Consider the following 27,967-nt stretch of genomic DNA (forward strand, 5'->3'; position numbering starts at 1 on the left):
GATTAAAAAAAAACACCTTAGCCGCAGCGCCTCCTGCTGGCATGACAAAAGCCACACTAAATGGGGAAATGGGCAAATACAGGAGACAGCAAAAACAGAAACCCCAAATGACCACACAGACTCAGATCTTGACCACACCTATTAGGACGTTCTCACTTTTTAAATAACCCCTTTTCCCTCCTTGCTACAACACTGCTCAGTTTGTAGAATGAATCTCAGAAACATCCATTCCTTGGCTGGATTGTATGTATCCTGTTAAGTTTACACTCTACATATATTGATGTTCACACTTGTTTGGTACTAACCCCTCTTTAAAAGAAAATCTATATTGGTTGTTACCAAAAAAAAAGATGTTTATTGGTAAAGACAGTTAAATTTCAAAAACTGTCACAATCTAATGCTGTGGTCTTTGTGGTTGTTTTGGAGTACAGTATAAGCACATTGCACAACGCAAAACCCAGCTGCTTGTTTTTTCCTGTGCAATGAAGTCTAATTCTTTGGGAAGCCGGATATCTGGTTATTAGTCTATATCCATGCTCCAGTTCCATTCTCTCAAATAAAGCCTTTGTCTGACAGATGTTGTGCAATCTTCTCCAGACCATAACCACATCTGGCTCACAAAGAAGGCCACTGTCAATATTCCAAAGGAGACATTATGTTTGCCCCAATATTCTACCATTTCATTATGGTCCAGCTTGAAAACTGCTTGAGACTGAAGCTGAAACATTTCTTAGTACAGAAAATATTTACGGGGGGGGGGGGGGGGAGGAGGAGGGTGCCAGGCGGTGGTGCACCTGGCTGAGCGCACACATTACAGGGCACAAGGACCCAGGTTCAAGTCCCTGATCCCCACCTACAGGGGGAAGGCTTCACAAGTGGTGAAGCAGGGCTGCAGGTGTCTCTCTGTGTCTCTCTCCATGTCTGTCTCCTCTTCCCCTCAGTTTCTGTCTCTAATAAATAAAGTATAGACAGAAAATTATTTATTAAAAAAAGAAAATATCTTCAGGGTACTATTTCTCTGGGTGAAGGAAGGAAAAGAATTCCTGTGAGTGCTAACAGCCATTCCCATTATCAACTCTGAGCGAGCGGTAGAATGTTTCTACGACTCAGTTTGCTGAACAATGAAATGAGAACAGAACTAGTACCCGCAATATAGGGTTATTTAAAATAGTCTCTTTGATTTTTTTTTATTGAAGTAATATTGGTTTAAAACAGCATGTAAGCTGGGAGTCGGGCTGTAGCACAGCGGGTTAAGCGCACATGGCACAAAGCGCAAGGACCGGCATAAGGATCCCGGTTGGAGCCCCCGGCTCCCCACCTGCAGGGGAGTCACTTCACAGGCGGTGAAGCAGGTCTGCAGGTGTTTATCTTTCTCTCCTCCTCTCTGTCTTCCCCTCCTCTCTCCATTTCTCTCTGTCCTATCCAACAACGACAACAACAATAATAACTACAACAATAAAACAACAAGGGCAACAAAAGGGAATAAATAAATAAAATAAATTAAAAAATTTTTTAAAAAGTTTAAAAAAAAACAGCATGTAAGTTTTGAAGGTATCACAACACAATTAAAAAATCAGTATATAACATACTTTGTCACCCCAAATCTCATGTTTATGTACCACCATACATGGATTCCTATACCCAATTTACTGCTCTGTCTCTTTCTCTCTTTCCCATGTAGAAACCACAGTTAGGCAATCAAAGAACTGTTTTTGTTGTTGTTGTTGTTGTTGTTTGTTTTGTTTCACAATCTTCCACATGAGTGAAATCATATGACAGTTTTCTTACTCTGCCTAACTTATTCCACTTTATATAACACCCTCTAGGTCTGGCCATGTTGTTAGAAATAGCACATTATAGTTTCTGGTCTCACATCCGAGGGGTGTTGAAATCCCCTACTATGACTGTGTTGTTGTTAACATATTACTGTAGCCCTTTCAGTTGATGTTTGCTTTATTTAAATGGCTTCTCACGGGGTGCGTGGAAACTATCAAATACTTTGAGGAAAATACTGACAGAACTCTTTCACATCTAAATTTTAAAGACTCCTTCAATGAAACAAACCCAAATACAAAAAAAAGGGGGAGGTAGGTAAAGTTGAACAATAAACACAAAACAGAACTTGGACTGGGTCTGGTCGGATTGTACCAAAGTAAAGGACTCTGGGTAGCTCTAGACAGAGATCTACAGAGCAGGCAGGCAGGTGGAACGGAATAGACCGCAGCACCCAAGTTTCCGTCAATGTGGGGCGGGGGTGAGGTGGGGGGAGAGGGCTGAGGAGATAGCATAATAATTATGCAAAAAGACTTTCATGCCTGAAGCAATGAATGTCTCAGGTTCAATCCTCCACACCACCATAAACCAGAGCTCAGAAGAAGGGCCCTGATGAAACAAAAAAACATATACATGAAAAGACACACACTGGCTTGAGCAGACAGGCTTAGACCTGGGTCACACACCTGACAAAGCAGCACAGTGTCCAAGGATCTATTTTGCTGGCCCACATCTTTTTTTTTTTTTTTGACACCCCCTCACCACCACTTGTCTTGGATACCTGTCCCCTTTTCTCTTGACAATGGCCTCCTTTCACTAGCCACAGACACTTGAGTGTGAGATAGTCTTATCTGTTTATTATTTGTTTTCTTGCTTGTTTTGCTGTTGTGGTCCCTCCTGTTGAATTAGGATCTGTAAAGATATCTTGGGGGTTAACTTTGACGAGTTTATTACCTGGTGGGGGTGGGCTGGTGTTGTTAAAATTCGTTGGCTCTAGCTGGGCGGGTTAGCTTCACTGGCGGGTAACAGAGACGCGGAGACAACGGCTGGGCAGGGAAGCTGTATTTCTTTATTCAGGAACAACGATTCATAAACTAAGACAAACTAATCACCAAACAGAACTCTGCTGCCTCTTTGCGGCGGCGCAAGCACTCTCTCTTACTCTCGAACTCAGGAACCCTCTCCAACTCTCTCTCTAACTCTCGAACTCAGGAACCCTCCGAACTCTCTCTCTAACTCTGGTACTCTTCAACTTTGTCACTCTGGAACTCTGGCGGGGTTCCTTGGGGCGGGGCCAAGCGGGCCCGCGAAATTAGCAGGCCTGATCTAATTCTCTTGGCGGGGGAGAACTAGAACCCAATGTAAAGCATACAACAGGCTGGAGGTGCACCAGGTCAAGCACACATAGTGTACTAAGTGCACAGCCTGGCGCAAGGTTCCGGATTGCAGCCCCCAGCTCCCCACCTGCAGGGAGGAAGCTTCACAAGTGGTGAAGCAGGTCTGCGGGTATCTCACTCCCTCTGTGTCTCTCCCTCCGCTCTCAATTTCTCTCTGTCCTATCCAAGAAAATGGAAAGCAAAAGTGGCCTCCAGGAGCAGTGGATTCATAGTGCAGGCACCAAGCCCCAGCAATAACCCTGGAGGCCAACAAAAGTTTATTACCTCATAACTTTTTTTCTTTCTGTATTATGGTTCAGTTTTTACAGTCAAATACTTTATTTCATTCTTAATTTTTGTATATGGTATAAGATAGTGGCCTGATTTCATTCTTTTGTATGCAGCTATCAAGTTCTCTGAACACAATTCACGGACAAGACTTTCCTTTTAAAATCAGGCATTCTAGGGGCCAGGTGTTGGCACACTTGGTTGAGCGTACATGTTCCAATGTGCAAGGATGCTTTCTTGAGTCCTCAAGCCTCTGCTCCCCACCTTCAGGGGAGGGAAGAAGCTTCATGAGTAGGGAAGCAGTGCTGCAGGTGTCTCTTTCTCCCTCCTTGTCTCCCTCTTCCCTCTTGATTTCAGTTTCTCTCTATTTATAGCCAATAAACAATACATTAGTTAAATTTTTTAAAAGTAAAATCAGGAATTACAACTATGCAACAAGTTAGTATATGTAGCACACAGGCCAGTGACTGCATCTCAGTGCAACTTCTCCATCTTTCTCCTCCATTTGTTGATATCTCTTGATATGAAAAGAATACTCATTTGACTCTTCTGCTAAGTGTACACATGACTTAACAATGCTAGTACTGTTTCCCTTCTTTTTCTCCATGTTCTAGACAGCATAGTCATAGGACAACACACTCTTCTGGTTCAAGAAAGAATGTTTAATATAGATACAGGGCATTTGGTTTCACTGTTTTAGCACTGTAGTTGTTATATCTATTTCTTGGTGAGCACGATACTATTCCAGGGCCAGGAGACAGATTACCCAGTAAAGTAACAAAATATGTGACAATAAGAACATCTAAAATGGGAGACCTAGTAGAAGTATTCTGTTATAAAAATCATCTATTTTGTAGGTTGAATATAATAAGGAAATGACAGCATTTTTCTCACCTGTATTAGTCATTTAATTCAGTTTACAAGGTTACAGGGGGTTAGTTCCCCATCACTACCTTCGACCAAAGTTTTATGATTCAATCCCCACCATAGTTGTTCTCCCAAATTCAAGAGTTGGGTCATTTTTTTTTTAAATGATAAGAATGTTAAAACAAGTGCGACCAGTAAATAGCAAATAAGTGCTGGAGTTAAAAACCTCAAATAAATTGTAAGAAGAAAATCATAGTAGTAAAAAAACAAAACAGATGGGATAAAAGAAAAGAAAAACAGCAAGATGGCCCATTTTAACCCAGCCAAATTGACGCTTACATTAAATGCAAATGGATCATAGTCCAAAGGAGAGCTTAATGTCAGTAATATCCTGTCACTTGGAACCTACTTTACAAAAACATAATCATCTAAAGGCAAGTTAGTGCGAAATATTAATCATGTAGATATTAACCCTAAGCAAGGACTTTGTTTTAAAAGAAAAAAAAAGAGTACTTCTGTGACTGGGCACTGGATTGAGAGCACACATTACCATGTACAAGGACCCGGATCCAAGCCTCCAGCTCCCACCTACGGGTGGGGGTGGGGGTGAGGCTGCCTCCTGAGTAGTGAAGCAATATTGCAGGTCCTTTCTTCCTTCCTTCCTTTCATTCTATTTTTAAATTTTTCTCGTTTAAATTTTTACATTTTTATTATTGGATAGAGACAGAGAAATTGAGAAGGGGGGGAGGCAGAGGGGGAAAGAGACAGAGACACCTGCAGCTCTGCTTTTACCACTTGTGAAGCTTTTGCCCTGCAGGTGGGGACTAGGGGCTTGAACCTGGGTCTCTGAGTACTGTAGTGTGTGTGCTTAACCAGATGCGCCACCACCTGGCCCTGCTTGCTTGCTTGCATTCATTCTTCCTTCCTCCCTTCCTTCCTTCCTTTCTTCCTATCTCCCTCCCTCTCCCCTCTCATTTTTTTTTGTTATATAAGATAAAATAAATAAATATGTCTTGAAAACCTAATAAGAAAAAGTCACTACTTTAGGGACCATGTGGTGGCACACCCAGTAGCACATATGTAATAGAATTTTTTTTTTTTTTTTTTTTTTTTTTGCCAGAGCCCTGCTCACTCTGGCTTATGGTGATGCTGGGGATTGAACTTGGGACGTTCGGTATCTCAGACCTGAAAGTCTTTTTGCCAAATCGTTATGCTAGCTCCCCAGCCCTTATAATAAATCATGAAAAGCAGCCTCTTTTCCTATGTGTTCCTTCATGAGATGTGTTTAAAAAAAACGGATTCGTGAGTGAAAACTGTTGAGGCCCAAGCAATCAGTCTGTAACAGATGGCCTGGTTGCATGCTGATCTACTGTCAATGAAATGGGCACTTAGCTGCAGGTCTGGGCTGGCGGGAACACCGATGGAATGAGGCTGCTTTTCAAGACTTCTTCTATTGTGCTCCAGAAGGTGGCACAGTGGATAAAACATTAGACTCTCAAGCACGAGGTCTTGAGTTCAATCCCAGGCAGCACATGTACCATAGTGATGTCTAGTTAATTCTCTCTCTCCTTCTATCTTTCTCATTAATAAATAAAAGCTTCAAATAATAAAAATAATAATAAGACATTCTATTCATTCCATGTGAGAGATGGCGTGAAGGAGATAGGCAAGACAGAGCACCACTTTGGCACATGGGATGCTGGGGGGTCTGGAAACTTGAGGCATGAGCCCTGAAGATAAAGAGACTGTTTTCATAAGGGAACTCACAGTCCTTGAAAGTTTCTACTTATTGGTTTCTGTTCATTAACCTTTTTGTCCCATTTTATATCTTCCCACCCTTCAGCCACTAAGTTGCTGATGCTACAATGTTTCCATCCTGACCTCCCTGGGCAGCTGACCCCCAATGTGTCCTGGAGCCTCCCCTCCCCAGAGACCTGCCCCACTAGGGAAAGACAGAAACAGGCTGGGAGTAGGGATCCATCCTGTCCATGTCTAGCAGAGAAGCAATTACAGAAGCCAGACCCTTCCACCTTCTTTAAAGAATTTTAGTACAGGGCTATTTAGACAGCATACTGGCTCCGCAAAAGATTTTCATGCCTGAGACTCCAAGGTCTTGGGTTCAACCCCCAGCACTACCATCAGCCATAGCTAATCAGTGCTTTGTTCTCTCTCTCTCTCTCTCTCTCCACTCTCTCTCTCCCTCCCTCCCTCCCTCTCTCCCTCTCCCTGTCTCTCTCTCTTCTCCCTCTCTCCCTCTCCCTGTCTCTCTCTCTCCCTTTCTCTAAATAAATAAATGAATAAATAAAATTAAATAATTTTGATCCATACTCTCAGAGGGGTGGAATGTTAGAGGAAGATGATCTGAAGGCCCTGAACCCCAATTCCCTCAGAACCCAGAGAAGAGGCGAAAAAAGAAGGACATTTGGAAGTAGTAATAGGTGTAGGTGTGACTTAGAAAGGAAGTGAAGGCAAGACCACAGGGAAAAAAAGGACAAATATATATAAATAGATATAGTTATAGAAATAATAGTCAACTCACATCTGTGACCTTGGGAGAACCACTGCAGTTTCCACTGGAGGGAATGGGGACACAGAACTCTGGTGGTGGGCACAATGTGGAATTAGACCCCTGTGATCTCATAATTTACTAAATCACTAATTATTTTTTCTGTTTATTTATTTATTCCTTTTTGTTGTCCTTGTTGGTTTATTGTTGTAGTTATTATTGTTGTTATTGATGTCATTGTTGTTGGATAGGACAGAGAGAAATGGAGAGAGGAGGGGAAGACAGAGAGGGAGAGAGAAAGACCTGCAGACCTGCTTCACCGTCTGTGAAGCGACTCCCCTGCAAGTGGGGAGCCGGGTCTTGAACTGGGATCCTTAACCCGCTGTGCTACCACCCGAATCCCAATCACTAATAATATCTGAAAGTGAGTTTTGCCCACTGCCTTCACTGTCCTCCCTGTGTTTCGCAATGCTGCCATTTTCCTTGAGGAGACCTTTTGCCTGTCTCTTCTCATAGCCTCTCCCTGAGAAGAGAAAGCTAGATGGTTACTAAAGATATAGTGATAAGTGAGTGTGTGTGTGTGGGGGGGAACTCTAAGCCAAAACAAGATGAAAAATTCCCCATTGCTGCCAGCGAAGGTCACAGACTCAAAAGACATGAACTGCACAGCCAAATGAGAAAAACAGAGAGAAGAGACTCAGAACAAGCAGGGAGGAGAAGAAAGGTCACTGCCACAGGGAACAGAGACAAGCCACCTCTGGACTCCCGTGTGTTGGCGGTGACCTTGGCAGGACTCCTGCTGTTCCTGCATTCTGACATGCTTCGTGTTACAATGACAAGCAAGTAGGAGGTGTTGTTATTCCTGAGAAATACCTGGAGCAGCGGACCCTTTGAAAACGTTGGAGTCATAAGCAGCCCAGCCTGCAAGTGCTTAGAACACTGGGAAAGGTGTCTTTTGTTCCCCTTTCTGCCCTGTTAGGTGCCTAATTGCTTCAGAATTCCTGACACAATTCATTAGGCAAAAGAAAATGCCAGAGAGATTTCTACTGGCGTTTGGCAACATCAATATTGCGTGGGCCCTGTTTTCAATTTCCCCCATTCTCTTATATAAAGAAGTTTTCGTTACGCCTTCCGGATGCAGGGCAAATTAGGCAAAGTTTAAAGTCCTGTCTTCCTAATTACTCTTCTTGTAAAATATCCTAAAAGTCCATCTAATTGGTTCCTGCAGGAGTTTAACCAGAAAGGCACTTGCAAGTTTACATGTGATGAAATGTTTGACATAAGACTCAGAAAAGGGGGAGCCTCTGTTATATCTGCCTGCATTTACTAGGATTATTCGTTCTCCAATCTGTCAGGACAAGTACTTAATTCTCCAGTTCTTTCCTGATTCAGATTCCTAATGACCACAAAAGAGAGACTTTTTGTAACTCTCACAGAGACTATTCTACCGTCTATGAGATAATTGCAAGCTTTAAAAAATTTTTTTCTTAAATGTGTAACACATTGGAACAGATTCTCATCCAAAAAATTGAGATTGTAGCACTTAGCCAAGAGGCTATCTGGAAAAATCACTAGGTTGAGTCCTCTCAATGCACATAGAACTTAAATATCAGGTGTCTATTCCTACTGTGTGGAATTTTTTTTTCTCTTTTAATCGATCTTTTAGTTATCTCCTGGGACTCTGGATGATGATGATGACTCTTGGCTTGCAACATCTAAGGAAATCTGCAGCTTTTCTCTTTCAGAAATTCACTACTGGATTCAAAGACCTCCCTCCCTCTCTGCTTACCTCTCTCTTCAGCTACTGATTCCAGAGAGCTAGGAAGGCTTCCCCCCTACATATGCCTTTATGTTTTCAAATTACTTTTTGAAATTCATTTTTATTTTACTTACTCATTTTTTTTTTTGGATAGAGACAGAGAGAAGTTGAAAAGGAAGGGGGATATAGAAAGGAAAAGAGAGAGGGGCCAGGCGGTAACACACTCAGTTAAACGTATTTATCACCATGCACAAAGAGCCAGGTTTGAGCCTCCCACTCCCTAACTGCAGAGGGGAAGTTTCATGAATGGTAAAGCAGGTCTGCCGGTGCCTATATTTCTCTCTCCATCCCTATCTCCCCATTTATGCTCAATTTCTCTCAGCAATAACCCTGGTGGAAGTGAGAGAGAGAGAGAGAGAGAGAGAGAGAGAGAGAGAGAGGATTGCAGCCCTGCTCAGAAATCTTCTTTAATATGCATGTAAAACCCTCACACATGTAATCCTCCCTGTCTCCCTCTTCTGGCTAGCTAGGAATCTGATCCAGTCTTGTCCAGGGCAAGACTAGATGCCAGGTGCCAAACAGAACAAACAAACACATTGGAAAGAGTCTGCATGGAGGAAAAGTAGCCAACCAGGAACTCCCACTTGCTCAGTTACACAGTGAAACTGTGACCTGAAATGGAGCTGTAAAAGAAATAAAATTAACTGATATACAGGGTATCCTACCCCCAAATCAAGAACTGAACTTTCTTCTCAAGTGCCCAGGGGACATTCTCAAGACTGGCCAGACGTTGGGACACAAAGACAGCTTTAATGAGCATGTGAAGACTGAAATACTATCTTCCAATTTATCAAACTTCTTCACTCTGAAGCTGAGAACTAAGTTGTACTTAGGGTTTTCATTGCATGACAATAGATAAGCATGTGACAACACTATCTATTACAGATTGGCTGTACATAGGCCAGTGTTTTTATTACTCATCTATCACCTCTTTTTAATATTTCATAAAGGAACAACTATGAAAAGAAACTGTTTTGTAAGTACTTATTTTATGTATTACATATGAGAGAGAGGGAGGGAGAGAGTTCCTAGTAAGGCAGAGAGAAGGGGAGAAAAAGATTCTAATAAGACAGAGAGAAGGAGAGAGAGAGAGAGAGATTCTAATAAGGCAGAGAAAAGGATAAAGAAAGTTTCTGATAAGGCAGAGAAAAGGGGGGAGAGAGTTTTTTTCATAAAAAAATCTTCATTTTGTTCATATCACACCTGTGCAATTCCAAGCCCCCATACCTTAGTTTCTTTATTTAAATTGTATTAGTGACTTAATATTGAGTTACAAAATGGCATGTCAACAGGGGCATAAATCCACTCCATTCCCACCACCAGGGTTCTGAATCTTCAGTCTCCCCCCTGCAAGCCACCACAGTTCCCCTAAGGTGGTAGACATGGGCCAACCATCATCTCCACAACTACCTGTCCACATTTATACATAATTGAGTCCATTTTCTTCCTGATCCAATCCTCTCTTCCCCTCCAAGCCACTCATGACACCTTTACTACCTCCATCTGTCCCTCTCCTTCTCCTCCTCCTCCTTCAGAGAGATTCTAATAAGGCAGAGAGAAGGGGAGAAGCCAGAATATTATTGTGGTACATTTGGTTTAGGGTTCAAACCAGGAACCTCAGGCATAGAAGCCTAATGAGGGAGTCGGGCTGAAGCGCAGCAAGTTAAAAGCACGTGGCGTAAAGCACAAGAACCGACGTAAGGATCCCGGTTCAAGCCCCAGCTCCCTACCTTCAGGCTTCAGGGAGTCGCTTCCCAGGCGGTGAAGCAGGTCTGCAGGTGTCTAACTTTCTCTCCCCCTCTCTGTCTTCCCCTCCTCTCTACATTTCTCTCTGTCCTATCCAACAACAACGACATCAATAACAACAAAAATAATAACTACAGCAACAATAAAATAAAGGGGCAGCAAAAGGGAAAATTAAAAAAAAAAAAAAAAGTCTGATGAAAAGAGGTTATTTTAGCCAAATGCACCAGAGTAAAAAAATCTTTTTCTGAGACATAAGGGCTTGCATCACCCTCCAACTCACACATCCAACAAGACTGTTGATTTTCTCCCCCCCCCCCAACCTCCTCCCCAGTGATCCTCTTAGTCACCTTTGGCAGGGGGAGGCTGCCCTTTGACCTTCCAATAAGCCCTGTGGGCGTTTGGGAGGCTTCTATTACTTCTTGGCTTTCAAAGTGGAACCTTCATGCCTCTTATCCACAATCTGAGTCCCCCTCCCCAACCACCACCGTGAGATAATGAGAAATGTTTTTCTAATATGCAGGTGGACGTCCATCCCCCCAGAGGGATAAAGAATAGGGAAGCTGTCAGCAGAGGGGATTGGATACAGAGCTCTGGGGGTGGGCACTGTGTGGAAATATACCCTCTCTTATCCTATAGTCTTGTCAATATTTCCATTTTATAAAAATAAAAATATTTTTAAAAGAAATGTTTTTCTATAATTGTATTGTGGTATCTTCATCTATTTTGGCTTCTAGGCTAGTGATGATCTCCTCTCATGAACTGGGAAATGTTTGTCCTATTCAATTTTCTGGAAATATATACATAGAATTGGTTTTATTCTGGAATTGGTGTATTGCACCAAAGTAAAATACTCTTGGGTTGGGTCAGGGGGAGAATACAGGTCCAAAAAGGATGACAGAGGACCTAGTGGAGGTTGTATTGTTATATGGAAAACTGGGAAATGGTTATGCATATACGAACAATTATATTTATTGTCAAATGTAAAACATTAATTCCCCAGTAAAGAAATTTAAAAAAAAGAAAAAGATAAAAGAAAAGAAAAGTTGAATCAGTAACAGGAAGAAAAAAAAAGAAAGAATTTATTTGACTTAGTCCTTAAATGTTTGTTTAGAATCTGTGAGTGAAGCCATCAAACCTGGAGTTATCTTTGTGGGAAGTTTTTGTTTGTTTGTTATGTTTTTAACTGAATTCAACTTCTTTGGGACACTTGGAGTTGCTGAGAATCTCTGTTTCCTGTTGTCTGTGCCATTTCTGATGTTACATTTCGTGGCGTAAAGCTATTGATAATACTCCCTGTCATTTATTTTGCCGTGTGGAGACATTGTAGCTGTGATGGTCCCTTTGGCATTATTCAGACTGAACCTGGGCTCTTCAAGTGATGAATATTTCTCTGGTGGGAGAGCTTCTGCTCATGATATTTTCTTTTTTAAAAAAATTAGCTTTATTTATTTATTTATTGGATGGAGACAGCCAGAAATTGAGAGGGAAGAGAAAGATAGAGACAGACACCTGCAGCACTGCTTCACCACTTGCAAAGCTTTCCCCTTGCAGGTGGGGACTGGGAGCTTGAACCCGGGTCCTTGTGAATTGCAATATGTGCACTCAACCAGGTGTGCCACCACCCGGCCCCTGCTCATGAAGTTTTCAAAAACCAACGTCACCGACACAAATCACCTTGTGATGTTTCTCCTGGTTTCACCAATGGGCTCTCCAACTGTTTATCTTCTTCAAATTCCTTTATAGACTGGTTGTTTTTAACCATACCTTTCCTTCTCACTTCACACATGGATGGATCATGCTAGTGGCAGTAACTGCAATGAATTCTCAAATCAGAGAGGATTTGCAGAGTGGTTGCTCGACCTCCTTCAAGCTCAGGAGAAGCTCAGTTCAGGTTACCTTTCATCACCCCTCATGTTTATCCTGGGAATTCCATCAAGAGAAGCAGCGTGGGGTTGACTTAGCCACACTGACACAGCAGAACCTAATTATTTTTCTTAATTTATGTATTCCCTTTTGTTGCTCTTTTTTTTAAAATTGTTGTTATTGATGTCATTGTTGTTGATGATGTCGTTGTTGTTGGATAGGACAGAGAGAAATGGAGAGGGGAGGGGAAGACAGAGAGGGGGAGAGAAAGATAGACACCTGCAGACCTGCTTCACCACCTGTGAAGCTGGGGGCTCGAACCAGGATCCTTAGGCCAGTCCTTGTGCTTTGTGCCACCTGGGCTTAACTCGCTGCACTACCGCCTGACTCCCCAGAACCTAATTTTTCAGGGAGCTTGTGGGTGGGGCATTTGGGAAACCCCCATGTGTTAAAACGGCTTCTGATCTTGAGACAAACGTTTATGCACAGAGACACAGCTAATGCAAGCCATGTTGCCCGGACTCCGAAGGGCACAGCTTCCACACTGTATAGACATCTCCTTCCATCAATGATCTTGAAAAAGGGAAGAATTGCAGAACTACACTGCCAGGAAGCCAGCCACCACCTGAGTGCACAGGATTCTGTACTGTTCTTGTTTCAGGGTGATCACACCTTGACTTCCAGTATCGTCGGTAATGATTCACTTAAGGAGTCAATAACTGGAGGGTTAGAGGATTTATTTGAGCAAAGAGCGAGGTCAGCCTCTTCTGACCTGTCTACAGATGCTCTTCACCACAATCGCACAAGCCAGGGTCCCACCCACACCACCCAGCTTGGTTAGAAAGGCCAGGTCTTTAAATAGATTTAAATAGAAAGAGAATCAATTGGTATTTTCCTCAAGCTCTGTGGACAGGTATATTAGCCCCGTATAGACCTATCTTGTTATTACAGACAGATTCCTTTGTTCACAGGGATGTCTTCCAGTTCCCTTCTCATAAAGCAGACAGATTCCGAATGATGGGGGCTGCTGGTGTTACAGCCTCACTGTTTTCCTTCACACCCTAGTCAGGAAGCAGAGCAAACACAGCAAGTGCAGACCAGAGATGTCAGGCTCCTGCACTGTGGTCACACTTGCTGTGTTTGTGGACTAGGCCAGGACCCTATGCCTCTGTGCCCATATCTGAGGGTGGTGGTAACAGAAACACCCACCTCATGGGGTCACTCTGAAAAAGGGCTGAGAAAAAGAGAATGCCTACCACAGAGTGGATGCTTAACAAAGAAGGTGCAGGTAATTTGCATGTGTAAAGAGGAGATTCAGATTGAGCACACACAGAGCCATGCACAAGGGCCCAGGTTCAAGGCCCCCACCCAGTCCCCACTTGCAAGGGGAAAGCTTCACAAATGGTGAAACAGTGCTATAGGTCTCGGTCTCTCTCTCTCTCTCTTTCTCTACTCTTCTAGCTCCCCTTCCCGTCTCAATTTCTGTCTCTACCCAAACTAAATAAATCTTTAAGAAAAATTCATCTGTTAAAAAAATGAATATTAAGCACATGTGGTGTGAAGCATAAGGACCGGCCTAAGGATCCCAGATCGAGCCCCTGGCTCTCCACCTGCAGGGGTGGTCGCTTCACAAGCGGTGAAGCAGGTCTGCAGGTGTCTCTCTTTCTCTCCCTGTCTCTGTCTTCCCCTCCTCTCTCCATTTCTCTCTGTTCTATCCAACAACAACAACATCAGTAATAACTACAACAATAAAAAACAACAAAGGCAACAAAAGGGAAAATAAATTTTAAAAAATTTTAAATGAATAAGTAAAGAGCATGAGGAAGCAGGAAGAAAACCAGAAGACATTCCTTTGGAAAAAAAAAATGCCATTTGTGTTAACAAGCTAGGTCTATAAGGTGCTAATAAAGCGTTGAGGAGGGGAGGGCAGAAAGGAGAAGCCACAGGCGGCTTTGTTCTTACTTGTTCTGATTTTTAGCTGAGTATTAATACTTAGAAAGGTACTACTAGAAATCCACACAACTGTAGGCTGAAACTCCAGTACTAACTGCCACCCCCACCCTTAGCATTGAAAAACTGCTTTATAGCTGCTTTATATCAACTCAAGAGTTCTTAGGAATGCAGCTAACGGTTCATAGATTACTATCAAGCACACCATCTTGTCAGGCCCATGATGCAGATCCAATCAAGGGACAAGCGGAGAGATGGCTGAGCACAATGAAAGACTTCAGAGAGAACACCTCAAAGCCGAAAATTACATCCACCAGTGCTTTCAACACTCTTGAAAATTCCCCCACACAAAAGAATGGGTCCAAGGGCTGTGATAGAACATACTGATCAATAGATTGACTCTTAGTGTTTAAAAAGCGCTAGGTTTCCTGTCCCGTTAGAATCCCTCTGATCAGGGAGGCAAAGGGGAGTGGATCAAAGATCAAAAAAAAAAAAAAAAAAGAAAAAAAAATTTGAGTGAACCCAGCTGGAAAGACATTATGATCCATTTCATAAAACGGTCTAAGTGAATGATGATGGTGACATGCACACACACACACAGCGGGGGGGAAAAAAACATGGCCTTGAATCCCGCTGTAGAGGAGCAATTTACCCTCTTTTTTTTTCATTCTGAGGTCACAGGTTAGTATCACCAGCCATGATTAGTTACATGAAAATTCAGGTGAGTGTGGTGAGAAACATACACACATATACAGAGTTGTGAAAACACTAGACTCCTAAGACATTGATATATTTCAAGCCAGTGTTAAAGAAATTTAAATTTTTCTTATTATTAAACTAAGATAATCTATGAAAAATAAAAGGAAATTTAATTGACTTTTTAAAAATAATATTCCTTTTTTTGTATTTTTATTTATTTATTGGACAGAGACAGACAGAAATGGAGAGGGGAATGGAATATAGAGAGGGAGAGAGACAGAGAGACACTTGCAGCCCTGCTTCACCATTTGTGAAGCCTTCTCTGCAGGTGGGGACTAGGGGTTTGAACCCGGGTCCTTGCTCACTATAGTGTGTGCTCAACCAGGTGCACCACCACCTGATCCTCTTAGTTGACTTTCTAAGGTATACACTGAGCTGACACTTACTAAGTTTAAATGGCTCCTTTGCAGGAAAGCATTCCTTCAGATAACCTTATCTAGTGGGTCTCCTCCATCTAAATTCCAACATTTCAGTCCATTTCTTGTTTTATAGCATTTATCAGGATGGGAAAGAATGTGTTTACTTCTTCATGGATATTCTGACTTGAAGTCTTCCACCCAACCCCGTGAGCAGTGAGATCATATGCTCTGGCTCATCTTCAAACATCCAGTTCATATTGCCACACCCAGAACAAAGCAGGCTCAGCTAATCTCTGTAGGTCAGATGAGTAGGGACACATTCTCTGTAAGATGTAGACTGAGGTCGGGCGGTAATGCGGCGGGTTAAGCTCACATGGAGCAAAGCTCAAGGACGGTGTAAGGATCCTGGTTTGAGCCCCTGGCTCCCTACCTACAGGGGAGTCGCTTCACAGGCGGTGAAGCAGGTCTGCGGGTGTCTATCTTCCTCTCCCCCTCTCTGTCTTCCCCTCCTCTCTCCATTTCTCTCTATCCTATCCAACAACGAACGACATCAACAACAAAAATAATAACTACAACAAGGCTACAACAATGAGGGCAACAAAAGGGGAAAAAATGGCCTCCAGGTATAGTGGATTCATGGTGCAGGCACTGAACCCCAGCAATAACCCTGGAGGCAAAAAAAAAATGTCGATTGAGACAAATCTGCCAATACCACAGCATATATATATATCACATTTTTAATTGGGGGATTAATGGTTCAGAGTTGGCAGTAAAATGCAGTGGTTTGTACATACATAACATATATCAATTTTCCACAGTACACTTTAACCCCCCCACCTTGATTCTCCTCCACCATCCTGTTCAAGGACCTGAACACTCCCGAGCCCCCCAACCCCAGAGTCCTTTACTTAATGGAATACACCAAGTCCTGACCAAGTTCTGCTTTGTGTTTTTCCCTCTGTTCTTATTTCTCCAACTTGTGCCCACGAGTGAGATCATCCCATCTTCATCCTTCTATTTCTGGCTGATCTCACTTCACATGATTCCTTCAAGCTTCATCCAAGATGAGCTGAAGAATTGAATTCGCCATTTTTCATAGCTGAGGGGTATTCCACCGGCACCATAGTTTTCTAGGCATCCAACCTTATTAGTGAACAAAAGAAAAGCAACACAAGTTAATTAAATATGGTCATTTGCACTCTCTTTTTTTGTATTCCATTATTTGTACTCATTGTTTCTTTGAGCCTCCTTTGTAAATGCAGGCGATAAAGTGGGTGTGTAGTTACTTACATGATATCTTTTTGTGAGAGAAATTACAAAACAACTTCTTCAAAGAGTATTTCCTAGCTACTGAAGGGGCGGAGGGCTGTCTAAACTCTTCCTGAAAGGACAGATCACAACTTTTTTTCTTTCCTGCACAGACAATGAGTACATGAATTCTCCAAAACGCCAGCAAGGTGTGGAGTTGAAGTATTTGCTGAAACAACTATTTGGTTGGGTCTTAAGCACAGTCAACTCTGTTTTGTCAGAGTCAACTAGAACTTTATTTGAATTTGTTTACAGGTTAGAATGGAGGCTGGCGCCTATTTAATTTCTAACATTATCAAAGGGGTCAAGAGCAGAAGTAAAATGACTGCATCTGCTGATGCCCAATCACTAGCACTAGAACAAGAAGAAACATACTTTGAAGATAAATAAAATAGACAGCTGTGGGGACATGAGTGTAATTAGCATATGGCTGACGTCAGCCTGATGAGCATAAAAAGGGCTTAGGCAAACCCACTAGGGATTGTAGTATGTTGTAAGTTATTTAAGCGAGTGTCTGCCTACCGGAAATAACTCTCTGTTCTTGCTCTCTTTCTCCCAGGACAGATCGCCATGCCTCTTTCCTTGGAACCCGAACGTGTGGAGCTGAGTGTTGGTAACTACTCTCTGTTACTACTCTTGGCTCCTGAGCTGTCTTAGTTTCTGCGGTTCCTGCTCCAGATTCTCACTCTCCTTCTCCCCAGAGCCCACCAGGTATAGCAGAGCATTATTGGTAACTCATCTTAAAGACTCGTGGCTCCTGCCTTCATGACTACCTGACCTTTTCTCCTTTGCCTATTTTGCTGTACTTAAGTAACCTGCAATTTAATAAACCTCTGATTTGTTTAAGCCCCACAACAAAGCCCGCACCAAATTAAAAAAAAATTTTTTTAATTACTATAGATAATAACAGCACCAGATCCAAAATGTTTGCCTGAACAACTTCTGGGAAGTTTGCAAAACATCATCAAAGATTTTGCTTGCAACCAACAATTCTATCACTGTGGGATAAGGCTGAGCTCAGGTAGAGAGTACAAATTTGAATTCAAACTAATTTATAGGAAGGTATGCTAGGCCCAATGAATTACTTCCTACATAATAACTTCCAAGTCATTTGTGGAAAATATTGAAATCATTGTTGAGTAAAATATGGAAGTTATATTGCAGGTTGAATTTTTTTCAGAATTTTTCCATTCCTATAGAGAAAGATCCCCCAAGGAGATCTTTAGTAGTATTTTTACAATATTGTACTCCTTGGGAATTGGCAAAATTGATGCTTCCGTTATTTCTTTCCCCAATTCAATTTCCTCAACTCCTTGTGGAAATCAGAGAATCTAGCGTGCTATTCTTTTCATGAATGAATACATTTTTGACATGATCAGTCAGTAATGACAAAGAAGTCCATAGTTTCCTTTATTTTTTTCCATAGTTTCTTTTGACTACTCTGTCCTACCAAGAAGGATCTTATGCAATGGAAATAAAACTCAAAATATAATTTGATCAAAAAAATAAATCAGTTATTGGCAGGGTTAAAAATTATAATTGACAGGTAAACGGATATTTAAGACCAAACAGAATCTAGAGTCCTGTTTAATTTTGTTTGGATCATATTTCATGATCTGAAACAGTCTTGTTTCTCTATTAGTTACTTTTTTTTTCTCCTATGTCTCCCATGCCCTCCTCCTTCTAGCCCACAACACCATCTATAAGAACATAGGAACTGTGTCTTCTTATCAGCTTATGTACTGTAAGTATCTGAGATTTTCCATGCTTATTTGTTGGGTTAATGAGCTCGGTAGAATGACGTTTGATTGATAGCATGAAGAAAATACCTTCTTCATTCAACTGAAATAGGCTCGATGGAGTTACCCCTCTCCCCAACCACCACCACCACATTCACACAACCACATTCACACAACCAGATCCTAAGTCCTAGGACCTATGAGTGTTACCTTCTTTGGAAATAGGCGTCTTTAGAGTTGTAATTAAGAAGCTTGGCCTGAGCTTCTAGAGTTTAAGTGAGCCCTAAATCTGGTAAGACCTACAAGAGGTAAGTTTAAGACCCATAGCTCTCAGGCAAAGAGAGAAGTAATACATCTATCAAAAAATGGAATAGCAAAGATTCCAGACAGTCACCGGAAATAAGAATTGATGCCACAAAGGACCCAGAAAACAAAACAAAACAAAACTAGCCAACACTTTGACTTGACCATTCAAATTGGAAAGGGATAATTTGTTGCAACAGCTCTAGAAAACTCAGATCAAGTTTGATCACCTTTTTTCTTTCATGTGATGAGTGTGGTGATGAAAAAATCTAATATAAGGAGTTTTGGGTAGTCACATTTTCTAATAAGTGGTAAGGAGCAGTTCCTAAAGCACTAGAGGTAACCGCTGAATGAGGTAATGGATGAACAAAGCCCTAGAAGGGAATCAGCCCAGACATTAGCATTCGGATTCTGAGACCAGTTGTTTATCTTTGAATCTCCTTGGAAAATGAAACCAATAATGGCATTTACTTCTGATGGTGGTTGTGGAACTAATGCAGGTAACAACTGAGCAGCGCCTGGCCCTCAGGAAATGCTGGTGATTATTCATGTGCTTCTCACGTAATAATTAAGAGCGCAGTTATGCAAACAGACCGTGGGATTAGTACCACTTGAAGGTAGTATGAAGGGCTACACCACGGACCAGGTTCCTGATTTTCAATGCTTCCCAAATTGAAAACACGGGTTGCAAAATCCTATGGTTTAGAATCTCTTCCTCCTTTTCTCTTTGATTTTCTTTCTCCCTGGAATCTTTTTTTTCCCCCTGCCTGAAGAGAAGTGTTCACCTTTTTTTTTTTTTTTAATTAAAGTCTCTCCATCACTCTCAATGCTCTTTGGAAAAGAAAAATTTGGAGTGGCCAGGCAGTGGCACACCAGGTTAAGCACATATCTATCTATCTATCTATCTGTCTATCTATCTATCTATCTATCTATCTATCTATCTATCTACTATCTCCCCCTCCCCTCTCAATTTCTCTCTGTCTCTATCCGATAATTAGTTATTTTAAAAGGAAGATAGTAAAGTATGCAAACAATAGATGGTAGCCTCCTACAATGTTAACAGAAGAAATTTAGACAGATACTTTAAGATTCAGAGACCCAGCACTGGAAGGTATGTTCTGCCATCCACCTCAACTCTTTTGTTCACACATGTCCAGAAACACATAAAACTCATTCCCAGATGATTAGACTTTGTGGCCACAGATACATGGAGTATCTTATTAACTACAGTGTCCTTACACAGTAACCCAGGTCTGGCATATCAAAACAGATAAAGGAAAGCTGACCAGCTGATTGAGGCCCTGGCAGCTGATGTTGTATTTTTTCACATCTCATGATGTGAGAGTACATTTAATACAGTAATATACAAATATTGTGACTTACTGTGTTCATGCCCAAGTACAAGTTTTGATATTTTTAATGCAAGGGGGGTGAGCTCAGAGATTGCTGAAAATGGATACCCCCTTCTCAGAATCCATGCAATTGATTATGATGACTTGACAGGGCCAGTGTGGGTTAGAATCAGGAATGTCTTAGAAGTTTTCTTCTTTCTCTAACTCTGTAAGATTTCTGTCAAGAAAATATTAGTAGCATGGCATCCATTTCCAAAAACGTCTGATGTCCTCTTCATTTATAAAAGATATTTTTATTTATTTATTATTGGGTAGAGACAGAAAGACATTGAGAAGGGAGGGGGAAGATAGAGAGGGAGAGAGACAGAGAGACACCTGCAGCCCTGCTTCACCGCTCAGGAACTTTTAACACTGCAGGTGGGGATCGGGGGCTTGACCTCACATCCTTGTGCACTGTGATGTGGGTCCTTAACCAGGTGCACCACACGTCCTTAACCGTGTGTCCCCTCCACGGAAGCCCTTTTCATCCCATCAGTAATCCATGTATGTCCATCCCTTTTTCCTTTCACAGAGGGTCAGCTTGTCTCTATATTCCAGAAAGTATGATTTTGATGTTGGTAGAAGGGGGGGAGTGGAGGGTGGCAGGAATGTCAGCCAGATTTCAATTTGCATTTTTTTTGAAGTTTCTTGCCTGAAAAACGGCTATACAGGACTTTAAATAAAAAATAAGTTTAAACTCTTTCATATCATGAGCACCATCAGCCATTTGTAAAGTTCATAACAGAACCAGAATTCACAGGTCCCAGTCCTCGTTCCCTGTCCATCTCTTAGGCTTGGGGTTTCCTTCTTCCATGAACAGAACAGAGTGGCCTGTAGATTAAACTCCAGTTGCTGATGACAGCCTAGGATTGTCGCACCTGTCCCCTCCCTTGGATTCATTTTAAAGTCATGGTGAACAGCCCCCACATGACTCTGAGGGTAGAATGCTGGCCATGGGGCAGGGGGAGTTCCCCAAGCTTGGGACCCATTAGTGCATGTCAGAGCAATGCTCTGCTTCTCCCTCCCTCTCTATCTGTCTCTCTTTGAATAACAAACCACATCCTATCAATAAATAGTGAATAAGCAAACCTAGCGTGTGCACCTTGAGTCACTGGCTAGAACAGGTCTTCCTGGGGGCTGGACGGTGGTGCACCTGGTTGAGTGCACATTACCACGTGAAAGGACTGGAGTTTGAGCCCCTGGTCCCCACTTGCAAGGGAGAAGCTTCTTGAGTGGTGAATCAGGTCTGCAGGTGTATCCCTCTGCCTCTCTATCTCCCCCTTACCACTCTATTTCTCTCTGAACTATCTGATAGAAAGGGAAAAAATAGGGAGTCGGACGGTGGCGCAGTGGGTTAAGCGCACGTGGCGCAAAGTGCAGGGACCGGCGTAAGGATCCCGGTTCGAGCCCCCGGCTCCTCACCTGCAGGGGAGTCACTTCACGGGCGGTGAAGCAGGTCTGCAGTTGTCTGTCTTTCTCTCCCCCTCTCTCTCTGTCTTCCCCTCCTCTCTCCATTTCTCTCTGTCCTATCCAACAACAAAGCAACGTCAACAATGGCAATAATAATAACCGCAACGAGGCTGCAACAACAAGGGCAACAAAAAGGGGGCAAAATGGCCTCCAGGAGCAGTGGATTCATGGTGCAGGCACCGAGCCCAGCAATAACCCTGGAGGAAAAAAAAAAAAAGAAAGGGAAAAAATAAAAAGGAAAAAAATGGCCAGCAGGAGTGATAGATTCATAGTGCTGGAGCCAGCGATAACCCTATAGTGGCAATTTAAAATAAATAAATAAATAAACTAGGTCTTCCTTTTGTGGCCACTGGTCAGAGTCCTCTTTGTTTTTTATTTATTTTTTGTCTTATTTATTTATTTATTTTTCCTCCAGGGTTATTGCTGGGCTCGGTGCCTGCACCATGAATCCACCGCTCCTGGAAGCCATTTTTTCCCCCTTTTGTTGCCCTTGTTGTTGTAGCCTCGTTGTAGTTATTATAATTGCCATTGTTGATGTTGTTCGTTGTTGGATAGGACAGAGAGACATGGAGAGAGGAGGGGAAGACAGAGAGGGGGAGAGAAAGACAGACACCTGCAGACCTGCTTCACCGCCCGTGAAGCGACTCCCCTGCAGGTGGGACCCGGGGGCTGGAACCGGGATCCTTACGCCGGTCTTTGTGCTTTGCGCCACATGCGCTTAACCCGCTGCGCCACCGCCCGACCCCCTCTCATTTATTTATTATTGGATAGAGACAGAGAAATTGAGAGGGAAGGGATAGATAGAGAGGAAGAGAGACACCTGCAGCCTTACTTCACCACTTGTGAAGCTTTCTCTCTGCAGGTGGGGACCAGGGGCTTGAACTTGGATCTTTGTGCTCTGTAATGTGTGCGCTTAACCAGCTGTGCCACCACCTGGCCCCCAAAGAGTCCTCTTTGTAATGTTCACCTGGAGCTTTTCAGCATGAGGTGCTCATAGAGAGACTTCATCTCCAGTGCTGATGTTTTCTTTAGTTGTTTCTTGTGAAATATTTGTTGACATCACACTATGTCGCTTTTAAGAGTTTAATTAGAAGGGGGCTTGGCACTGATGCACCTGATGAAGCACGTGAGTTCAAGCCCCTGGTCCCTACGTGTAGGAAAGAAACTTCATGAGTGGTGAAGCAGGGCTGCAGGTGTCTCTCTGTTTTCCTTTCTATATATCTTTCTCTTGCCCTCCCAGTTTCTCTCTGTCTCTATCAATAAATAAAAAATAAGGCTTTTTATTTCTTTATTGAGGAATTAATGTTTTACATTCGACAGTAAATATAATAGTTTGTACATGCATAACATTTCCCAGTTTTCCATATAACAATAAAACCCCCACTAGGTCCTCTGTCATCCTTCTCAAATCTGTATTCTCTCCACCCACCCACCCCCATACTCTTCTACTTTGGTGCAATAAAAATATGTTTTTAAAAAGAGTTCAATTGGATTCTTTTTTTTTTTTGCCTTCAGGGGCTTGGTGCCTGCACTATGAATCCACTGCTCTTGGAGGCTGGTTTTTTCCCCCCCTTTTCTGCCCTTGTTGTTTATCTCATTATTACTGTTGTTATTGTTATTGTTATTGTTGCTGTTAGACAGGACAGAGAGAAATCAAGAGAGGAGGGGAAGACAGAGAGGGAGAGAGAAAGATAGACACCTGCAGACCTGCTTCACTGCTTATGAAGCTACCCTTTTGCAGGTGGGAAGCAAGGGGCTTGAACCGGGATCCTTATGTCGGTCCTTAGGATTTGTGCCAGGAGTGCTTATCCCACTGTCTTACTGCCTAATCTCTTACAAGGTACACACACACACACACACACACACACACACACACACACTCTCTCTCTCTCTCTCTCTCTCTCACTCACACACAGTTTTCTTATTATCTATCTCTTGAACAGCTCTTTGGAACAACAGACCTAGTAAAAAGAGATAAATGAGAGCACATTTCCTTTCTAAAACTAAGGCTGAGCCCTCAATTGTAGACCAGCCTTGTGCTACTCTGCCCAAGCAGTGGTGCTCGCTGAGTTCACCCACCTTCACTTTCTCTCACAGCAGAGCTGCAAGCTTGATCTCATCGCCTAAAACTCTGAGAGCTATCAAAGTGCTAAGGCTCTATTTTCCAAAGCTCTTTCTCCTCTAAGGGCTGACTTAAAGAAGCGTATTGAACACTTTGCTCTGTATCATTTTGGGGGCGGGATTGCAAGTCTTTATTTTTATATATTTTAAGCATACTTCATTTTTTTTCTTTCTTGAGGGGGATTAATGATTTACAGTCGACAGTGAAATACAGTAGTTGGTACATGTGTAACATTTCTCAGTTTTCCATATAACAATCTACTCCCCCTCCCACCCCCAGTTCCTCCTCTACCATCATATTCCAGGACCTGAACACTCCCCACAGCCCAGAGTCTTTTACTTTGGTGCAATACACCATTGTTTTATATCTTACTGTCTTTCACCCACCAAGTTGCAGAATTTATGATTCCATCCTGACCTCCCTGGAAAGGCAATCTCACAAATGTGTTCTGAACCTCCCCAGATCCCTGCCCCACAAGGGAAAGATAGAAACAGACTGGAGGTGTAGATCCAGCTGCCAACGCCCATGTCCAGTGTAGAAGCAATTACAGAAGCAAGAACTCCCACCTTCTATACTCCATAAGTTTAGTCCTTATGCCTAGAAGGATAAAGAATAGGAAAGCTTCCAGTGGAGGGGATGGGACACAGAACTCTAGTGGTGGGAACTGTATGGAATTGTACCCTTGTTATCTTACAAGCTTGTTAATCATTATTAAATCACTAATAGAAAATTTTATAAAAAAAAAAGAAAGAAAGAAAACTTAAAAAGGAGAGGATTAGAGAGGGAAGATATATACAGTCTTTAATCATTTTCAAAGTGAATTTAAAAGATTAGTCATATCTCAAAACATCTGTGGGCGGCAAAGCTTAAGTCAATCTCTCAACTTCCCAGGCAGCTCACTTGTCTTGGGTGAATCTGAGGGCTGGGCAGCTTATCTCTAAGGTCTGTACAACTTCAAAAAGTCTCTTAGATCAGAGTGTTTCTTCCTGGGATCCCTGGATTCTACAAAGCATCAAGTACAGGAGTTTTACATTAGAATTCCAAATACTCAATTTTCTTTAAAAGCAAAGCAGAAGAAAAAAAAAAAAAACCTTTCTAAAAGTGGTGTATTGCACCAAAGTAAAGGTCTCTGGGGGTGGGGGTGGTATTCAGGTCCTGGAACATGATGGAAGAGGAGGACCTGGAGGGGGCAGGCTAGAGTGTTATGTAGAAAACTGAGCAATGTTGCACATGGACCAATTACTGTCAACTATATTAATTCCCCCAATAAAGAAGAAAGAAAACAAAAATTTATTATTTTTCTTATTTATGATAGGACAGAGAAAAGAAATTGAGAGGGAGAGAGATAGAGAGGGTGAGAGAGAAGCCTATAGATCTGCTTCACTGATTGTCCAACTCCCCCCCACACACCCCCTGCAGATGGGAACACTGGATTTTCTTTAAGTCACAATTCCTTCAATTGCCTTTTACCATCCAAATCCGGGTACATCCCCTGGCACCTTCGTGAGGTTCACTGAGATGAGCTTCCCATAGGGACTGCACCTTCTTTGACCAACGCATTGGAATCTTGAATATATACCTTGACAAAAAAAAGGAAAGACACACAAAGTTCTTAATAACAAGGAAAACTTCCAAACCAAAACGATACAACAGAACAGAAAATAGATCACAACATGCCGGGTTAAGCGCACACAGTACAAAGCGCAAGGATCCCGGTTGGAGCCCCAGGCTCCCCACCTGAAGGGAGGTCCCTTCACAAGTGGTGAAGCAGGTCTGCAGGTGTCTCTCTGTCTCTCTCCATCTCTATCTCCTCCTCCACCCCTCTCAATTTCTCTCTGTCCTATGCAAGAAAAATAAAATAAATAAATGGCCACAGGAGCAGTGGATTCGTAGTGCAGGCACCGAGCCCCAGCGATAACAATGGAGGCAAAAATTTAAAAAATAATATAAAAGAAAGAGAGCAAATCACAAATATGAAGGGCAAAGTCACCACCTAAACACCTGTAATTTATTGCAGGGGGCTGCAGAGAGTGTTAGAAAGCAGCTTCCAGCTCTTCTCTGTTTCCTCGTGAGCTTTCTGTGGTAACCTTCTCCCCACCCCCAACAACAACAACTTTTCCTATAGCTCGTAAAAATGCTGAGGAACTGCTTATAAAACTTGCTCAGAGAAACGAAGTCACCAAAAACATGACCTTGATGGATCTCGCAGGCCCAGCTTTGAATGTGATTTCAAGGGGAAGAAGTGCCTTCATCCCCGTGAACTGGTCACATCTCAGCTTCTCCCGGCAGAGGCAGAGGGGGGAGGAGCAGGGGGCTTTGCCCACTGAACGTCGCTTGGCTGTGACCCTGAAATCGGCGATGCTTCAGTTGCTCTTCCATGAAATCATACACACAGAGGCCTCCTCCCACTCCCCCCGACACACACACACCACCCTCCCATCCCCTCATAGACCACTTCCAGTTATCTGACTGGAAAGACATTGTGTCATAAAAGAGTGTAATAACATCTGCAAAGAATCCCTTTGGAATCTAGTGCATGAGCTGCTCGTGCTCTTGGATCTACAGTTCGCTCCTTTTACAAGGATATAATACTTGACTTTGTTTTGTTTTGTTTTGTTTTTGGCATATAAATGACTAGGAGAGACACAACCCAAGCACCCCCACAAACAAGATCTTGGTTTAAAGATGTCTAGAGAGTCACCACAACAAAACAGTGCTCATATCATCTCCATCTCTCTCTCTCTCTGTCTCTCTCTGTCTCTCTGTCTGTCTCTCTCTCTCTCTGCCTCCAGGGCTATCACTGGGGCTTGGTGCCGGCACTACGAATCCACTGCTCCTGGCAGCCACTTTTTTTTTTCCATTTTATTGGGCAGGACAGAGATTGAGAGAGGAGGGGGAAATAGGAGAAAGAAAGATAGATACCTGCAGACCTGCTTCACCACTTGTAAAACACCCCCCCCCCCCTGCAGGTGGGGAACTGGAGGCTCAAACCCAGAATCCTTTGGTGGGTCCTTGTGCTTAATACTGTGTGTGCTTAACCAGGTGCACATCTCTCTTTTTGTAAATATTTATTTATTCATGACAAAGATAGGCAGAGAGAGAGGAAGTAAGAACCAAACATCACTCTGGCACATGTGCTGCCAGGGATTGAACTCAGGACCTCATTCTTGAGAGTCCTGTGCTTTTTCTATTCACTGTAACACTCCCAGACCACAGCAACTTGCTTTTTTCTCTCTGGACTTGCCATCTTCCGGGATGCTTTGGTAGGAAAAAGAAAGAAAGAAAGACAGAAAGACAGACAGGAAGACAGAAAGAAAGAAAGAAAGAAAGAAAGAAAGAAAGAAAGAAAGAAAGAAAGGAAAAAGAAAAGAAATGTATGGGAGTGGGAGCAGGGGGCTCAAAATGTGTGTTGTATTTGCAGTTACTTGAGGACAAGGGAACCTAGCCTGCCCCTCCACTCCCATCTCTAAACCCTGGCAACACTAATACTAGCAACTACCTTGAAGAGTCAGAGAAGGAATTCAGGGGTTAGGGGAGGAAAGATGTAACCAAATAAGCCCCTCCATAAGGCTTCACAGTAAAAGGGAGGACAGGAAGGGGAGAGGAGAAGGGGAGGGGAGGTCCTCAGACATGGTGGTGGGAAAGGACCCAAGTTGGGTGAGAGAGTGGTCTGCAGACTCCTTTCACGGGGAGATGAGAAATTGTACCCAGGTGTCAGCAACTGGCCTGTAAACCATTAGCCCTCCCAATAACATGACTAAATATTAAAAGAGAATGGGGAGGAGGGTGGCTCCGTCTGTGATATAAAAACAAAGCAAAACAAAACCTGGTGCGATTGATGGAATAAATTCTCAGTTAGTTGTCCTAGGATTCAGCTCTGTCCTGACTCAAGTTATAACAGAGTTTGTGCATCCCTTCTGCCGCAGACAAGTAAACACGGGTCAGAAATCTGCAACTGTTTCTCAACTCCTCAGTCTACATTAATAAGGCCTTTGAAGAAATGTAATGCAAATTCAAGCTCACCCTTTGCATAGCTTTCTCAGTCTGGGACATGGCTGTCACTGCCTGCGTCAAGTAGGAAGGACCAGGAACGCTTTGCTACCAAAGTCAGGAGATTATTTCCTCAAACTGGAAGGAACTGTGACTCAACTCCCCCCCCACAGACACACCCCCAGCACACACCCACACACCCACACACACACACACAAACTTTTCTCAACTATCTGATTTCTACTCTCTACTCTTATTGATTTTCCACTTCATTGTTTTTGGTTTTTTGGCTGTTTCCTCTTCGTGTGAAAAGCTTGATTTTAAACAGTACTGTTTTA

General features: G+C 42.7%; 2 long non-coding RNA genes across 2 annotated transcripts in view; one reads left to right on the plus strand and one right to left on the minus strand.

The window, feature by feature from the left end:
* Window positions 1-18,359, plus strand: part of LOC132536869 (uncharacterized) — a 125,046-nt gene extending 106,687 nt beyond the window's left edge. The window contains exons 3-4 of the long non-coding RNA XR_009548417.1: window positions 17,174-17,325; window positions 18,302-18,359. This is a non-coding gene — a long non-coding RNA (uncharacterized LOC132536869). The remainder of the gene's footprint in view (window positions 1-17,173; window positions 17,326-18,301) is intronic.
* A 6,017-nt stretch (window positions 18,360-24,376) lies between these two features.
* Window positions 24,377-27,748, minus strand: LOC132537058 (uncharacterized). The gene is made up of 3 exons (XR_009548567.1): window positions 27,663-27,748; window positions 25,110-25,218; window positions 24,377-24,641 (listed from the first exon to the last, which is right to left on the minus strand). It is a non-coding gene; the product is annotated as an uncharacterized LOC132537058 (long non-coding RNA).
* Between the last annotated feature and the right edge of the window lie 219 nt (window positions 27,749-27,967).

This window comes from Erinaceus europaeus, chromosome 2 (assembly GCF_950295315.1).
Source record: "Erinaceus europaeus chromosome 2, mEriEur2.1, whole genome shotgun sequence".
Classification (NCBI taxonomy): Eukaryota; Metazoa; Chordata; class Mammalia; order Eulipotyphla; family Erinaceidae; genus Erinaceus; species Erinaceus europaeus.